At 37.9% G+C, this 19,464-nt stretch overlaps 1 protein-coding gene across 1 annotated transcript in view; it reads left to right on the top strand.

Annotated features, from left to right (window-relative positions):
* The window catches only part of LOC150091576 (poly(A) RNA polymerase gld-2 homolog A-like), a 359,740-nt gene that overhangs the window by 197,822 nt on the left and 142,454 nt on the right, over window positions 1–19,464 (top strand). The window lies entirely within an intron of this gene.

Genomic DNA, 19,464 nt, shown 5'->3' with positions numbered 1-19,464 from the left:
ACTGATCAGGCTGACTAGCTTCCAACATCAGGCAAATTTTAACCTCAGTACCGTCAGTCAGGAGCCTATCAATGATGCAATAACGTACATCACAGAAATTATTGTTCAAGCAACTGCGAATGCTGTTCCAAAAACATCTGCCCGGTTTCCACCGTTTCCCAAACCCTGGTGGAATTCACAATGCACAGCAGCCAAAAAGACTCAAAATAAAGCGTGGGGGATATTCCGCCGATATCCTACCACTGTTAATCTAATAGCCTTCAAGCATGCACGAGCCAAAGCACGCTACATTTGCCGTCAGAGTCAAAAAGAATCTTGGATCTGTTTTACATCATCTATTAACGAGTCTACCAACTCTAAGGTAGTCTGAGATAAAATCCAAAAATGAAGGGAAAATATACATCCCACCCTTCATCGATCCTAAACTATAATGGATGCAATATTACAGAGCCCACTGCGATAGCCAATGCTCTTGGGAAAACATTTTCAAACATCTCTGGGATATCATCCTATCCCCCAGAGTTCCTGGTCCTGAAACATAAAAGAGAAAAAGAGGCACTAAATTTCTCATCAAAAGGCCTTTTTTTCCCTACAATGTGCCTTTCACACTGCAAGAATTAAAAAGAGCTCTCTATCAGTGGCTCTGATAGAGAGCTCTCTCTCTCTCTATCACTCCCAAGGCAAGTGCTGTTGGACCAGATGGCATCCATTATGAAATGCTTAAACATCTCTCACCTACATCTATGTATCGCCTGCTTGTTTTGTATAATAGAATCTATATAAAAGAGCAATTTCTGGATTCCTGGTGCATGGCACTTGTGCTTGCCTTTGCGAAGCCAGGAAAGGATCCTAAACTCGTTACTAATTACCGTCCTATTGCTCTGACTAGCTGTCTGTGCAAAATCCTGGAGAGAATGGTTAATTTTCGGTTAATGTGGTATTTAGAATCGAATGATCTTCTCTCCAGCATCCAGTGCGGCTTCCGAAAAAACAGATCAACTCTTGATCATTTAATTAGACTGGAAACATCCATCCGGGATGCTTTCCTAAAATGCGAACACTTGGTGTCAGTGTTCTTTGACATGGAAAAAGCGTATGACACAACTTGGAAATTTGGCATCTTAAAAGATTTGCATAGCCTTGGTCTTAGAGGGCATCTCCCCATTTTTATTAAAAACTTTTTAGCCAATCAATCTTTCCAAGTTCGTGTGGGATCCTCACTCTCTCGTTCGTTTAGCCAAGAGGAGGGAGTACCACAAGGATCAGTTTTAAGTGTCACACTTTTTGCCATCAAAATAAATTTCATCACAGAACAACTTCCTCCAACTGTAAACAGTGCCCTCTATGTTGATGACTTTAGCATATTTTGTCAGTCATGCAACATGAGGGTTATTGAAAGAAAAACTGCAACAAGCCATCAATCGCCTTAATTCCTGGGCACTTGCAAATGGCTTCAGGTGAGTCTTATTTAATAAATAAAAAATAATAAGTAAAATGTAAAAATACGGTAAGTACCAAGTAAAAAAAATTTCATAATGAAGTTTTGGTCAAATTCAGAAACGGGTACCCCTTCCAGACTGCTAGCGATACTGCCGTGATTGACGGGTGCTGACTCCGCCCGTTGTCACATGATCTCCTTAATAGATGGAAGCAGCTGGCACGGCTGACGTCCACTGCATGCCAGCCGTGTCACCCGTGCTGGTACGCTGTAAAAAAAGGTGCCAGTACGCCGTACTGTTGCGTACCGTCACAAAAAAACCCTGTATATATATATATATATATATATATATAAATAACAATTTGACGAGGTAACCTTTTTAAAGGTTACCAGAATTTATCTTTGTTGATATTTTACTCGTTTCCTGGCGCTGTATAACCTTAGTTGTTTTTGTGCCAGTAAAATCAAACTCAAACTCCCACTGAACAATATAGAGTTTAAAAAATATGGAAGTTAAGAGTTCCAAGTAATTAATGGAGTTGGGAGAATGATAGACAAATCTGACAGAATGAGCATAGAGATTTTAAGCCAGAATAGATCTAAAAGAGGAGATTCCAAATTAGTACATCATCGACGAGGAATATCAGAGCAGATGTATTCACACCACCCTTTGAAGCAAAAGGAATCATAACACCAATAGTTAGAACAACTGAGTTGAGCAGTGTTTGAGGCAACCAATAATTGGTATTCTTTCAGAAAAAGTAGGCGTGTATGGCAGATTCAAGGAACTGAGTCCACATATATTTGTAAAACGAATGAGGAAGTTTTTGGGATGTTTAGATCCTTTTGCAGAGAAGTTTGTTCTACTAGTTTGCCTGTTCGTGACTTATTCAGTAGATAAAGTAAAAGTAGAGGGGCAGGACATTTTGTACGAAGGAATGAAATTTTTGGATATGGCATAATCCCAGCTCCTTAATATAACATGTACACCCACATACACAGTACATGGACTCCCTCTGGGCAGCACCAGCTGGCACATAGTGCTGATTGTCAAGGGGAAACTGATAATGCTAGCTGATCCAGATATCTCTTAGAGAGTTAGCAGTAGATTTGATTTGGTAGAATATTTAGTGGCCAGCCTGCAAAAATCATTTTAGAGCTGTTTCCTCAAAATGTAAAGAAGATTGGATGTTGTCGTGACACCTATCATAAACTCAAAATGCATCAGTCTACTGTATGATGGAAGAGATGGGGTTGTTACAGCTTTGTTCTGGAGACTAAACATGGGTTTCACCACTTCAAGCTTCCAATAAGCAAAGTAGTAGTGTTGCAACAGTTGATTAGAGTCATTAACTACCTACCGTTGCCTGGTGACACAGTGGGGCAGCATTTTTCTGAGTATGTGATTGCCTCTGGTTTACCTGGTGGTCTTTCAGGACTTATATATGAGTGGTACACCCAGAATTACTAACAGTCCCACCATTGTGCAAACAGAGGAAATGTTTGTCGTAGAACAACAGGACTTCGCCGAAATTTGGTCCACTTGACTCACAAGTTTTACCTGAATATAATATCAGTTCCTTCAGTGTTTTAGATTCCTAAGTAGCAAGCTTTAGCTTGTCATACCTGAGAGAATATCTCTGACAGGCCTCGGGGACCAAGCTGATTTATCAAGCTTGCTAAATTCCTTTTCTTGGCATCCTCTTTTTGTAGTACCTCCTTAATGGTGGGATGCCTTTTTTGAAATAAAACACTAGTACTACTGATTGTAGAAGGACCATCTGTGAAGGTAAAGAAAGCCCACACACTAGAAGCATGCAAAAGTTCGATAAATTTACCGGTAAAAGTACTTTGCCATAACAGCATTTGTATTGTTGCTCGCTCAGTAAACATACAGTAGGTGTTATCGGTCAGGAGTAGAAATTGAATCCCATGGGAGATTGAGTGCTACTGATATTCAGGTCCCACTTATATATGAAGTGGGTGGAATTTCAGTGAAGTTTGGTTATTCAATGACAGTCAGATCTTCTTCTTTCTCCTTCACAATGGTAGGACTGTTAGTAATCCTGAGTATGCCTAATCTGAAACACTATACCTAGTGTATTGGAGGTGTCCAACCGAATATGAAGCAGTGATTGAAGTGCAGCATCCACACCACACACAGAAATGCCACCTCTGTGTCACTTGACACTATTTGCAAGTGGAATACAACCACTTCACTCATTGGAGGCTTGCAATTGTGAAACCCACATTTAGTCTCCAGAGCAAAGCTCCAGTAATCACCACTTCTGTCATACAATGTGTGTGTGATTGGTGTATTTTGAGTTAATGATGGACATCATCTCAAGATCAATATTCCTTACATTTTCAGAGCACAACTCTGAAAAGGTTTTTCATAGGCCAACTGCTATATGGTCCACTGGACTGAACCTATTGGCAATTCTAGGAGTCATCCAAATGACGTGCTCCCGAGCCGCTTCCGGTCCCAGTACATAGGAGAACACGTGACGATAAACACATGATTTAGACCGTAAACCTGCTGGTACTTAAGATGCATCGCAGTACAAGGAAGCTACCGCTGAGGAAGAAGGCAGGAGCCTTCGAAAGCTACGGTCGGTTTTATTGCTTTTAACCCGGTATTTTAATGTATTTTATTCGATGTATATATATATTTTTTATGTATTTTATCCTTTTTAGTTGTCAAGTTATTTTAAATATAGTAGTAAACATAGTTTTCAAAATTCTAGTTTCCGTGTTTTCTTTTATTTTATTATTGGTTGGTGAGAAACATTTAAAATCACAATATGAATTTACCCAACCCCAGAGGCCTGTTTGAAGAACAAATCAGCTAGTGTTTAATCTCTCTACCAGTTAGTGACCAGAGGGAGTCTGAGCGGTGTGTATACAGACACATTGTTGAGGAGCTGGGTACATATATTCTTGCTGTGTGTGTGTGTACACATGCATGGCATATCCAAAAATTTCCTTAATTCGTATTTTCTCCCCCATCCCACCCCCACACACGCACTTTTCCTTTATATACTGGATGCAATACAAATAGTCAAACTAATAGAATGAAATCTAGGCACCTCCATAGCCAGTGGGAAGGAGCAGCAGTGCGTAGCACACGCTTCTTGGCCGACCGGGCTAGCCGGCTGGGTATAGTGCCTGCCTGGCAACCCAAAGGTCGCGGGTTTGATTCCCGCCTGGGGCTTGGATCAAAGTACTGCAAAAACCTTGGGAGGTGCATTATGGCCACAGAAGCCTATGCGCCAACAACTACCAAAAAAAAACAAGCTTCTTGATTAGACCGGGGTTTGAACCCGTCACCACCAAATACGGACAATGCGGAAAGGTCAGGGAATGACCACCACATATCCTGGAGCAGTATGGCCTTAGTTGCTAATGCTCCTAAAAACGAAAATAACAAATAACAACAGAATGAAATCTAAAGTCTTGATTATTGGTTGCCTCAACTGCTACTCCTCTTATTTGTCCTAATTATTTGCTCTAAGACGCCTTTTGCTTCAAAGGTAGTACTTGTGCATATATCTGCTTTGATATTACTCGCCATTGAACCTCTAATTTGGAATTACCTCTTTTTGATCTCCTCTAGCTTAAAATCTCTCTCTCTCTCTCTCTCCCCCATTCTGAATACAAGTTAGAGATGAAATCTCTCTTAAAATTCCATGTTTATGAGCAAACCAGGATATTACAGATTGGTGATAATCCAATAATTTGTGATGAAACAGCACAGAATAAAGGAACATTCATGAAGTTGTTACATGTGAAGATTTTATTGACTGATGAGTTATGCATTAAACTTCAAAAATGTTACGTGGTCAAGAATATTTTAGTGCTGCTAATATCTCTGGTCAGTTCAAGGATATCAGGCAACTATTAAGAATCAACTAAAGCAGTTATATATACGTTACCGGCAAAGGGTAGAATCCAGGCATTGTATAGAATGCCTAGGCAACGTATGAAATAAACTTTTCTTTATTACATATACAGTATTTATTGTAATATTTTTATACAAAATATAATAAAACACAAAATTAATGCACAGTATAAATATGCAAAAAGATAAAAAGAAAAAGTTTCAAAAAATTCTATATGTTATGTTAGCAGTGAGAAATACATTTAAACTTAAAGCAGATGAAAAGTCCCCAAAGTTTTCATATTATAAACTTTTTTATATTATATTTAGTACTTATGACAGGTATATATTAATTTTAACAGCAAGATATGAGCAGTATTTCCCCCAGTATGCCTTTGTATAAAATTCGGAACCATGATTCACTTAATAGTGGTATCACAACATAATAAAGAAAAGTTTATTTCATATGTTGCCTGGGCATTCTATACAATGCCTGGATTCTACACTTTGCCAGTAACATATACATTGTAACAGTTATTGCCTAAACTTAAGCCTTTCTAAAGCACGTACTGTTTCATGCATTTGAAATATTTTGATATAATTACCAAGGCCATTGATGTTATTAATAATTCAGCACTTCAAGTGGCTTTGCTAGAAAATACTATAGTGAATGATCCAGCTCAAAATCATAGAATAAACTTGAAGCCTCTCAGTTAGACCAAATTTATGGAAAGATGACTTTTATTACTTTCCAAAAGTCCACTTAAATGTGATCCCTGTTCTTTAACTGTTAAGTGAAAATTGCAGATCCATTTTCACTTAACAGTACCTTGTATCCACAACAGCAAACAGCCTTGCTCCATTCATAGAAAATTTGGAGTTCATAATTTCTGTGGAAATCTGTGTGAGTATTTTATAAATGGTTTAAATTTTGAATTCAAGCTGGAGTCATTTACAATCTCTCAAAATTGCTGCTGTCTCCAAATTTCAATATGTATAAGACCTATGAACTTTTCACACATGTGATAGAAAATTTAAAGAGAAGCATTGTTCAACCATTACCTTTTAGCTCTTGTTTGATCAGTCATCAAAATTAGCAGATAATCCATCAGTTTCTATAAGCCTTTCAAGACTCATAAAGAAACAGTTGCCAAGTAATGGCATTCCCAGATATACAGCAGAAGCATATTTCTGAAGAGTAGTTTAAAATCTGTACTTAGATTTTATCATACACACAAGTCAGCACTGATTTTTGAATCTTAGGGAAACAGCTTTTAGACTTTAGTTTATTGTTCCAAAATAATATTGAAAAACTACTTAATCTTTCATTCAAATATTGCCTGCATGGAAATTTTACAGTGAAGACATGGGCTTATAAATTGTAGTGAAAAAAAAAAATTTGAGCTCTGGAACTAGATTTAAAACCAGATCCTGTCTCCTGAAAGCCCCATAGAAATACTATCTCTTAAGGTCTCCAGGAGCTCTATTCTGAATAATACCAAATATTAAAAACTTGTCATTAGCACATCTCTCACTGTGGCAACCTATTCTATTGAATGAAGTTTTTCCACCATTCAAAGAATTGAAACTTATTAATTAAATTCTAATAAAATTAAAGTTACATTGTTACACTGCTATTTCTTTTTTTATTTATTTATATATATATAAATAAATAAAATAAAAAAGTTTGTTTTGTTTTGTTTTTCAAAGTGTGTTGTGTTCCTTCCTGAGACAAGAACAGGCTGGAATTATGTTCATTTTAGAAACAGTATTATTATCTCATGAGTCACTCTAAAATTGCTTTTCATTTTTAATCAAATTGCATCACCAAAAGTGGTCAAATCCATCATTCATTAAAAACTGTAAGGCATTTACAGCTATATCTGCTTACAGTAGTAGTAATGGCAACTGATACAAGGAAGCAAGCTTATATACCATCAGCCAAAAAAGCGCAGGTCACCCATCCGTAAACTTTTAGTATTTGTCTAGTTCTGTCTTGAAATTATACAACCCATCCACTTCCACAACAACAACAGATGAAAGCCTGTTCCAAAAATCAACCACCCACTGGCCTTACTTTAAACACCTCATTCAGATCTCCCCACAGATGCCTGGTCTCGAGATGCTACAATTTGCAGAAGTAAAGCCTTTCTAGGTAAGAGCACCCTTTTGTTCTTTTCACCAATCTGGTTGCCCTTCTCTGCACCTGTTCCAGCTGATCTACATCCTTCCTAAAGTGAGGCCTCCAGACCTGTATACAGTATTGAAGGTACGGCCTAACCATGGCCTTATACAAAAGGATAATCACTTCCTTATCCCTAGTAGCAAAGTATCTGTATTTATTGTCTGACTGCACAATTATCCTGGGTCTTTTTAATTCTCCACTACCCTGACTACCAAAGCACAAATTTACAATTTATTACCTTCCCAATAAATCAAATTAAATGATATGTGAAAATCAGAAGAATATTTTTAATTTTACTGTACAGTCAGTCCTCGTATAACACGAACCGAATTTGCTTATGCACGATTCGCCTTTTTGTTTACAAGGAATGGCAGTCGAATGCAGAATCACCCCAACTGAACGCAACACGATAGGGATGAAGAGAAGATTCTGAAAATGTATTGTTTTTTATATCAGTGAAGGGGAAACACATTTCACCATAACAACGTAAAAACCAACACAATTCCAGCTATCGGTATAATCACAAATGCAATTAGATCGAGTTTACTTACCAGTTTATAACAGATTCCACTGGCAGAAACGCAACTGGAAATTGTTTTTATTGTTTTATGGTAGTAACCCCTAGAAATGTGCTTTAGTAAAATGTGAGGTGTTAATAGCGTATCTCTGTCTTTGTGGTCTTGTTTATTCAGTTGCTACACGCGCGTAGCTTTTTTTATGTGTATCAAGCGTGCATCCTCGTTTTGTAATTGTGCTTTATTCCCTAAAAATGAGTAAAATACTTAATTAAAAGTTGTGAAAAGGAAACGTCCTGGTGAAGACACTGCAGATTCACAGAGAAAAAGAAAAGCAATATTGACAAACAGAGGCGAACTGGATCAAAAATTCTTACCCGGGAAAATTTATAGTGGCCTCATACTAGCGTTTATGGCCAAAATCACACCGGCCACCGGGGTTTCCCCGGTAAGGCACATGGCCACTCCGCCTCTGTCGATAGAGAAAAAATATGAAATTGTGAAACACTTTGAGCGAAATGAAAGACCATGTGATGTTGCACGTGCTACAGACCTAAATGAGGCAACGCCGAGAATTACAAAGAATGCAGAGAAAATAAAAACAATTTTTATAGCAGGAACAACTCAAAGTGTAATTAAAATCCATTAGATTAAGACACAAAGAATTGGAAGAGATGGAACGGCTGTCATCCGTTTGGATAGAAAACCAAACAAAAAACAAGTTTGCTTACGATAGAAGCAAAAGCATTAGCAATATTTTATTACATAATAGTCAAAATAAAATACGTAAGTATTTTATTACGATTATTTATTGTGTTTGGTAATGTTTTGGTTACAAATGTTTGTTCAATTTTGGGTTGTCGGCACCTAACCCTATTTTTCCCATAGGGCCTGTTGTTTATATTGCACAAGGGTTTCTAGGAACACAACTATCGTGCTATAGAAGGACTGACTGTACTTTACTGATTTTAATTTATCTTGGCTTAAACATATCACACATCACTTCCTCTGATTGAGAAATCTAGATTTTTTTTTTTTTTTTTACTCCCTTTTGGCATTGCTTTTCTTCTAAACAGTTAGTCACTCTGTATGAATCTCAGAACTGTCCTGCCATGGAGTGCTATTTTTGTATCTGGGAGTGGTTCCCTAAAATCTCTTTTGAGCTCATTCATTTTGTCTAAAGAAAAAGTCAGATTATTTAATAAACATTCTCTTACAAACTCTCTCTCACACACACACACATTTTTGTTGCACGCATCTTCTATAAATATTTCTATGAGCACTGTTCTTTTGAATTGGCATCCATAATTCCACCTCTCTCATTTCCAAACATATACCTTAACTAGCCAATATCCATTTACTGTTCTACTCCAAACTACAGAAGTTACTTTTCTCTTTCTTATTTATCTATTCTGCTTAGTTCTTTGGAACCATTTTCCTTCACATGCATTTCTCTAAAATTACAATCTACAAAAAAACTAAGTGCACTGTGAACAAGTGTCTTCTGCCTTCTCAGTCTTCATACATGATACTAAAGTACTATGGGTTTAATATTAATACCTTTCATATTGTGAGGTCACTATAAAAAGAATAAATAAATAAACAGAATAAGTAAAGAAGGAAGCTTAGGAAGCCAACTAAACAAATTAATTTTGAAAAAAAGAAAGTAGCCAAAATTCATAAATATAGCTTATGATATAAGTTTTTTTTTTTTGGGGGGGGGGCTTAGAGGGGAACAGGTATCCTGTGTGTTATCAGACACTCAGCCTAAAACACTGATGGATCCAATATCTCTCTATTACAGAAGATTTAGGAGAAGTCCGGTTGGCCTGCCTCCCTAAAATCCACTCATACACACCTTCTCGATGGTAAGCCCTGTTACGTCACTTAGGTGGCAACGAACATGTAGAGTGGTTCTCTTCAAGACGCCTGGTCAGCGTGAAGAGGAAAAGACCAAACCCTCCAGCAGTGAGAGCACAACAATACAAATGGCCCTCAGTCCCCAGCAGCTTTCACTCTCCCTCTTACGGCAGCGAGAGGATCAGAGTGGAGGCAGAGGGTGCTAAGAATCTCTGGGTACGACCAGGCTACCATGCACGGAAATTGAACTTGGCCTGTTATAATGTACGATCACTCATCGGTGAAGACAGGATATTAGAGCTGGAAAAGGAATTAGAAAATGTGAATTGGAATATCATCGGTTTGGCTGAAACAAGAAGAAGAAATGAATCACTTATAAGTTTATCAAGTGGAAATCTGCTGTACACCAATGGAAACAGTGAAAGGAGTGAAGGTGGAGTTGGGTTTCTGGTCCATAAAGATTTTAAAAACATTTTGGAATTCAAAAGTACATCACCAAGGTTGTCAAGACTGATACTCAAGATTTCTAAGAGGTACAAGCTAAAGATTATAATGATTTATGCACCAACATCAAGCCATGATGATGAAGAGGTTGAAGAAATGTACACTGAAATTGAGAGTCTTCTAGATGAGCAGAAAACCCACTACACTATTATTATGGGGGACTTCAATGCTAAGGTTGGAAAAAGGCAAAACAGTGCAGAAAGAGGAACTATAGGAAATTTTGGAATTGGTGAAAGCAATAAAAGAGGTGAAAGACTTGTGGAATTTGCAGAATCTCAAGGAATGTCAGTAATGAACACTTTTTTCAAGAAAAAGGTGAACAGAACGTGGCCATGGAAGAGTCCAAATGGATTAACAACTAATGAAATCGACTTCATCCTCACTAACAGAAGATATGTTGTGAATGATGTCACCGTCCTGAGTAAGGTAAATGTTGGAAGTGATCGCAGAATGGTAAGATGTACACTTGATATAGATGTAGGAAAGGAAAGGAAAAAAACTGACTCAAGTAAATAATACAAAGGTCTTTGAAATAACAGAGGAGGAGAAAAAGCAGTATGTACTGGAACTTAAGAACAAGTTTGAGCTTCTGCAGACTGCTCAGGACCAAGATATTGACGAGGAATATTACATCTTTCTGAAAATGATAAAGCCCAAGAAACCTATAGGGAAACAGAAATCCAAAGAAGAAAAAATTAGTCAAGAAACACTTGTCATGATGAACCAAAGACGACAAATGAAGAGCAAGAAAAACACTGACAGGGAGAAAATTGAGTATACTGAGTTATGCAAAGCCATTAGAAAGAGACTCAGAGAGGACATAAGAAGATTTAACACAAGAAAAGTAGAACAAGCATTAAGGGAAAACAAAGGATTTAAATCAGCAGCCATGAGCAGTAATACAGAAAGACAAATGATACTGAAACTGAAGAATAGCGACGGTGTACTTATAAACAGCAGAGAAGGCATAATTCAAATAGCAGAAGATATAGAGAATTATACAAGGAGCGAGGGAATGATACCAGCAGTGGGGAAGATGGATTGAAAAGTAGCAACACATACGACATACCCGATATTCTTCCTGATGAGGTAGAACATGCATTGAAGAAAATGAAGAATCGGAAAGCCCCGGGGGAAGATGAAGTTACTGTAGAGTTGTTAAAATTGGGAGGAAGAGACATAACACAAAAACTGGCAAGGCTCTTCACAAAGTGCATTAGAAAAGGTGTTGATGCCTATGCAGTGGAATAATGCAATCATAGTTTTGCTGCATAAGAAAGGAGATAAATCAGAAATTGCAAATTATAGACCAATTAGCTTGTTATCCCATATCTACAAGTTGTTCACAAGGGTCATTACTAACAGATTAGAAAGAATACTTGATGAGAATCAACCGAAAGAGCAAGCTGGCTTTAGGACAGGATTCTCAACTATGGATTACCTTCACGTAATATCACAGCTAATGGAGAAAGCAAATGAATATAAAACACCATTATGCCTGGCATTCGTGGATTATGAAAAGGCATTTGACTCCATACAGCATAAGGCAATGTTTCGGGCACTGGAAAGACAAGGCATAGATACTCCATATATTATTAGCATTAGCATTAGCATTAGTAGAGGCATTTGATGCAAGAAAGCAAGCTTATGCAGCATCAGCCAAAAAAAAAAAAAAAAAAAAAAGTAACATAAATAAATAAAAATAACCACTTCCACTTCACCCCTCTGTTCGTTCGAAATACCTGTCCAGCTGAGCCTTAAACTTATTTAGGCTATCAACTTCCACGACAAGGGATGGAAGTCTGTTCCACCCACCAACCACCCGCTGGCTAAAGGCAAATTTCCGCACATCTATCCTACATCTGTCTTTCCTCAATTTGAATTTATGCCCTCTCAGGTGATTTTTCTGAGCTAGAGGAAGAATCCCATCAGCATTGAGCATGCTCAAACCATTCAAGGCTTTGTACACCTCTATCAGATCACCCCGCTGGTGCCTAGTTTCCAGACACTGTAATTTGCAAAACTTAAGCCTTTCTTCGTAAGAGAACCCCTTTGTCCCATTCACCAATCTAGTTGCCCTTCTCTGTACTCGTTCCAGCAGCTCTACATCCTTCCTGAAATGAGGCCTCCAGGCCTGTATACAGTACTCTAGGTGTGGCCTGACCATTGCCTTATACAAGGGAATAATCACCTCCTTATCCCTGCTAGAAAAATTCCTATATATCATTGACAATACACCATGAGCTACTCTTGCAGCTCGTCTGCACTGCTCAGAGAACTTCATATCTGCCTGCACCACCACCCCCAGGTCCCTTTCATTCTCTACCACTGTCAGTGTAGTACCACAGAGTTGATACGTTGCTCTGGGGTTGCTGTTTCCCATATGTAGTACTTTACATTTGTCAATGTTAAACTTCATTTGCCACCTCGAAGCCCATCTGCTCAACCTTTCCAAATCCTGTTGCAGCAGCATAGTGTCAGTAGTGTCCTTGACAACCCTGCCAACCTTCGTATCGTCTGCAAACTTGGACATTAAGCCTGATATACCATCATCAATATCATTTATAAATACAGAAAACAATAAAGGCCCCAATACTGAACCCTGAGGGACTCCACTAATAACATTAGTCCACGATGAGCAGTGTCCATTGATTACCACTCTCTGTCTTCTCCCCCTCAACCACCCCTTTATCCATAGCAGCAACTTGCCTCCAATGCCACACTGCTCCAATTTGTGCAGCAGTCTTCCATGTGCAACAGTATCAAAAGCCTTTCTAAGATCCAAGTATATAATATCAAAGTTATTCCCTGCATCCAGTTCTTTTGTGACTGCATCATAGTATCCAATCAAATTGGTCAGGCAAGACTTCCCCTTAACAAAACCATGCTGTGTCCTAGCTATAACTGAAGTCTTGTCTAGATGATCCTGCAGTGCTTCTTTCACCAGTGCCTCCATTAATTTTCCGGGAACAGAAGTTAAACTCACAGGTCTATAATTACTTGTGTCAGCCTTTGATCCCCCTTTGTGAATTGGGGTCACATTTGCACATCTCCAGTCAATGGGTACCTCCCCTGAGTCCAAGGAAGCTCTCATAATTATGGCTAAGGGTTTGCTTACCTCCTTTGCTGCCTCCTTTAATATAACTGGATAGATCCCATCCACCCCAGGTGCCTTTCTTGTGTTTATCTTCAACAATTTCTCCTCCACTTTGCTCTCAGTTATTACAAGATTCTCTAGCTTACTGCTAGAGTTGAATACACCTCTGGCATTCCCCTCGCTGAATAACTCCTCATGTGTGAATGTCGATGCAAAATATTCATTTAGTTTGTTAGCTACCCGAGCAGGGTCATCAACAGTTGACCCATCGATCTCAAGTGGACCAATCTGATTCATCCCCTTCCTTCTAGAGTTTACATAAGTAAAGAACTCTTTGCTGTTTTTCTTCGCATCCCTTGCCAAGGATCTCTCGTAATCTGCCTTCGCCTGCCTAACCTCCTTTGTAACTTGGTTACAGATCAACTTGTATCTATCATAGGCGTCCGTGTCACGTGTTAATTTGTATGTATCCCATGCATTTTTCTTCTCTGCCATATGCCTCATTAGTTCATCTGACAACCATTTAGGCCTAAACCTTGAACAATATTTCTTAGTTGGTATGTAAAGCCTAGTAGCTTCCACGATAAGTTCTTTGAATGCTTCCCATTTTGAATTTGCTGTTGGCAATATCATCAGTTGATCCCACTGTATAGAATTTAAATACTGTCTCAGTCCATTGTAGTCGCCTTTACGAAAGCAATACCCCTTCCCTTTACCCCTAATGGTAGTTACCTCTTTGAGTAACTCCCACTTCAGCACACTGTGATCACTGCCACCAAGTGGTTCATTTATCTGCAGATTCTTAATGCATGAAGAATCACTACTGATAATCAAATCAAGAGTATTACTCCCTCTAGTTGCCTCCCGAACATGCTGATGTAGAAAACAATCATCCAATAAATCCATTATGATTTTGAAGAAAATATATGAGAGTGCTACATCCTTTATTAGACTAGACAAAGACAGTAGCAAATTTAAAATCGAGAAAGGAGTTCGACAAGGAGACACAATATCTCCGAAGCTGTTTACTGCTGCCCTTGAGGAAGCTTTCAGAAGATTAGACTGGTCGCAGAAAGGAGTCAATGTGAACGGAGAGTACCTAAACCATTTACGATTTGCAGATGACATTGTGGTCATAAGCCATGATCACAAAGAATTAGAGGAAAATCTTAATCAGTTATGCACAGTTAGTAAGGATTTTGGACTAAAGATGAATATGGCTAAAACAAAAGTAATGATGAACAAGTATGCCACGGAAAGGGAAATAATGATTGAAGGAGCAGTAATTGAAAAGGTGCAGTCATATCTGGGACAAGTTATTAGCTGTAATAATGATAAATGGCTGGAAGTCAAGAGAAGAATAAATTTTGGATGGATAGCATTCAGAAAATATAGTCACATACTGAAGAGCAATATCCCAGTTTGTCTGAAACGTAAAATAATGAATCAATGTATACTCCCCACCATGACTTATGGAAGTGAAACTTGGGCACTCACCAAAAGAATGGAAGAGAAGCTAAGATATAATACACATCGAAGAATGGAACAAATTATATTGGGAATCAGACTGTTAGATAAGAAGAGAAACACATGGATTAGGCAGCAAACTCAAGTAAAGGACATTCTTATCAAAACTAAAGAACTAAAATGGTCTTGGGCAGGACACATAGCTCGAAGACATGATGACAGATGGACTAAGAAAATAACAGAATGGTACCCAAGAGGAGCTAGAAGAAAACCTGAAAGACAAAGGCGGAGATGGGTAGGTGAAATTCATGAGTTTTTGAGTAGTAAATGGATGGCCAGTGCTCAAAACAGAAGGAACTGGAAAGTTGCTGGAGAGGCCTTCATCCTGCAATGGATTGAAAATGGCTGATGATGATGATGATGATATAAGTTTTTAAGTCTATTTTTAACCTGTGGAAGCTGAGAACTGGGTAAAGCATAAAGGAAGCAGTAAAAAATTTGAATCTTCAAAATGAGTGTTTATTGAAAAATAAATATGTGGAAACAGTGGCAAGACTGTCTTTATGAATAAGAAAATAAGAAAAAATCTTGGAGTAAGTAATATACAATCAAAGATAAGTCAAGCAAACTTAGATGGTTTCAGCATGTAGAAAGGATGAAAGCATAGCTAAACTGATATTTGAAGAGGAAGGAAGGAAGAAAGAAAGAGAATGACACTAAGCTCACAGGCAGACCAAGTGGAAGGTGGATTAATGTTTTCGAGCAATCATTAAAAGAAACTTAACTCTGTTTAATCTAACAGTAAATAGCATGGAAGGAAATAGTGAATAGAAAGCTGTTAGTAAAAAACATGATCACCAATTGCTTTTTTTTCATTATCTATTTCAGGGAAAAAAAATTGTGTGTAAAATTAAAAACTCATAAAAATATGAGGCTTCCAATTAAGTTCCGGGAATGAGTCCATTTCATACATGTAAAAGCATGTAGCACCATGATGCCTTCTACAAAGTCATTTTCATGCAGTCTTGTTATAGCTGTTGTGTTGTTCAAAGCACTGTAATTTTTTTTAGAAGATGGAACAATAGCAGACATTAAATTTGGTTTAAAGTTGGGGAATAGTGCAGCTAAAATCTGTGAATTAGTAATGCCCTATCTCACTTGCATGTTTTTCACTCATTTTCAAAATTTTGCAGTGAACATCCAACAGTGCTTAAAATCCTAGAAACCGTAGAAAGAGTTCGCATACTGATTGCATCTGATCTTCACATTACTTTTCAAGTGATCAAAGAACAACTTTATAATGACAGACTAACAATTTGCGCTAATCTGACAGAAGCTTTATGCAAATAGAAGATCTGCAATTGTTCATTCCATACTGATGAACAAAAGCTGCTGACTCAGAATGCAAAGAGCTCATTGCAGCAGCTGATGAAGATCCCTCCTTTCCCAATTTATTGTAACAGGTGACAAATGGTGTTTCAAATACACACACTTGCCAAAAAAATATGAACCTTTGTATTAAGACAGTCACAGACTGAAAGACAAATAGATGCAAAGAAAACTGGTTTCAGGAGACATGTTTCCCTGTTGAGTATAAAGACTGCACAGGCTGTTCAATTTCAGTAAGCTGAAGCCAAAATGGGGAAAATGTGTGATCTATTAGACTTTGAAAGAGGTCTTATTGTGGATGTGTGTGTGTAGCACAGGCCACAATTCAAAAAATGAAAGATATAACTGGTTTCTCAAAAGCATCCATCTCAAAGATTTTTAATGACTGGAAAGCACAGTTCTTCACATCTCAATTGAATAAATGTGACAGAAAAACAATACCTCCAAGAGTGAAACCATCATGTTCTCAAGAAGAACTGTACAGAAAAGTTGGACATCCATTGTACAGCAAATAACATCTGAATTCAACCAAGCCCTGAATTTCCCTATTTTAACCCATACCATACACAGGGAATTGACGAAATTGGGTGTTTGGCAGTTCTTTGCCTATTTAGAAGCCAATTGTTTCACAGAAAACTGAAAAATCCACTTACAGTAGTGCTAAGAACATTCTGATTGGACAATGGAAGAAAGTCGTGTGGCCAGATGAATCATGGTACAGTCAGTCCTCGTATAGCACGCTAGTTGTGTTCCTAGAAACCCTCGTGCAATATAAACAACAGGCCCTATGGGAAAAATAGGGTTAAGTGCCAAACACCCAAGATTGCACACATTTGTAACCAAAACATTACCAAACACAATAAATTATAGTAATAAAATACTTACGTATTTTTTTGTGACTATTACGTAATAAAATATTGCTAATGTTTTTTGCTTCTATCGTAAGCAAACTTTTTTTTTGTTTGATTTTCTATTGAAACAGATGACAGCCGTTCCATCTCTTCCAATTCTTTGTGTCTTAATCTAATGGATTTTAATTACACTTTGAGTTGTTCCTGCTATGAAAGTTGTTTTTACTTTCTCTGCATTCTTTGTAATTCTCGGCATTGCCTCATTTAGGGCTGTAGCACGTGCAATATCACATGGTCTTTCATTTCGCTCAAAGCGTTTCACAATTTTATATTTTTACTCTATCGACAAAGGCGGACTGATCATATGCCTTACCGGGGAAACCCCGGTGGGCCGGAGGCCGGTGTGATTTTGGCCATAAACGCTAGTATGAGGCCACTACAAATTTTCCTGGGTTAGAATTTTTGATCCAGTCCTCCTCTGTTTATCGATATTGCTTTTCTTTTTTTCTCTGAATTTGTAGTGTCTTCACCAGGATGCTTCCTTTTCACACCTTTTAAGTATTTTACTCATTTTTAGGGAATAAAGCACAATTACAAAATGAGGAGGCATGCTTGATACACACAAACAAAGCTGCATGCGTGTAGCAACTGAATAAACAACACCGTAAACGCAGAGACACATTATGAACACCTCACTAGCTCACATTTTACTAAAGCACATTTCTGGCGGTTACTACCATAAAACAATAAAAACAATTTCCAGTTGCATTCCTGCTTGTGGAATCTGTTATAAACTGGTAGTAAACTGGGTCTAATTGCATTTGCGATAATACCGATAGCTGGAATTGTGTGGATTTTTACGTTATTAGCGTTAAATGTTTCTGCTTCACTGATATAAAAAACATAAATACATTTTCAGAATCTTCTCTTCATTCCTTTCGTGTTGCATTCAGTTGGGGTGATTCCGCGTTCGACTGCCATTTCTTGTAAACACAAAGGCCAATCGTGCATAAGCAAATTCGGTTTGTGTTATATACGACATCGTTCCCCTATTTATAAATCGTGTATGATCGAATTCGTGTAGTGTAAACACGTGTTATACGAGGACTGACTGTACACTTTGTTTTGCACTGTAGGTAGGCAGAAGGTGTGATGTTGAACCTCATGAAACACTGCTTACCTTACTTTGCTTTGTTAAGACAATCCAAGCATCTGGAGGTAGTATCATGGTATGTGAAATGTTTTATTGGCATGGACTGGGTCCATTGATATTGGTGAAAGATCGAAGGTCATCCAGGAAGTATCTGAATTTTGTTTCATATCTACTGCACCCTGCAACGTTACACTTTTATCCCAAGGTGATGGCCACTTTATGGGTGACATTGCAATGTTGCATTGTGCCAAAATCATGCTAGAATGGCTTGCAGACAATGATACACATTTCCAGCATCTTCCCAGGTCCCCACATTCACCTGATCTCAATCCTTTTGAGAATTTGTGGGATATGCTGGAGAGAGCTGTTCAGCAATGAAGTTCTCTTCCTTCAATTTTATCACAGCTGCATGATATTTTGCTGGACAATTAGACAAAAATGCCCTAAAACACCTTATAGAATCCATGCTGCAAAGCACACTTGCCTGTTATTCAAAACAAAGCCAGCCTGATTCGATACTGAATAAAAGTTTGTTTCGGTTTTTTTTTGGCCAGTGTGTGTATAATCCATAATGAAAGAGAAAGCCTGGCATGGCTTTTTCTTGCATTTGAGAGAGAATGTTCCATGCTCTTTGAGATGCACAAAATTTCATTTTTTGAAAAAAATGAAAATTTTTTTGAAAATGTCGATTACTATTTTTGGCAGAGCAGGAGAATTATTCACAAAGGCATTTCTTGTAACAACTAAGAGAGCAAATAAGGAGTGTTAGATACAAATTTTAGATTGTTTGGTTAAAAGAATTCAGCAAGTATGGCTTCAGAAAAAGGGAGCTGACTATTGAGGAGCTTTTGGCAAAGCATATGATTGAAGAACTAAACAACCACACTCACTCCCTACCTGTCTCTGATATATCTGTCCCAAACTACCTTTTATTCCCCAAATTGAGATCCATGTTGAAAGAATGAAAATTTGATGGTATAGAGCAGTGCTTCGCAAACTACCTGTGGTGAAGGACCTGTTCCTTTTATTTCCAATCCATCACGGACCGGTACTTTTGTAAAATACAACCAGTAACGGTTGAATTTTACAAAAGTACAATGGAAGAATCGACGCGGACCAGTATCG

Source organism: Mastigoproctus giganteus, chromosome 1 (genome assembly GCF_048544385.1).
Source record: "Mastigoproctus giganteus isolate SK-2022 chromosome 1, ASM4854438v1, whole genome shotgun sequence".
Taxonomy (NCBI): Eukaryota; Metazoa; Arthropoda; class Arachnida; order Uropygi; family Thelyphonidae; genus Mastigoproctus; species Mastigoproctus giganteus.
Note: the sequence above shows the minus strand (reverse complement) of the source record. Positions and strands in the feature narration are given on the sequence as shown.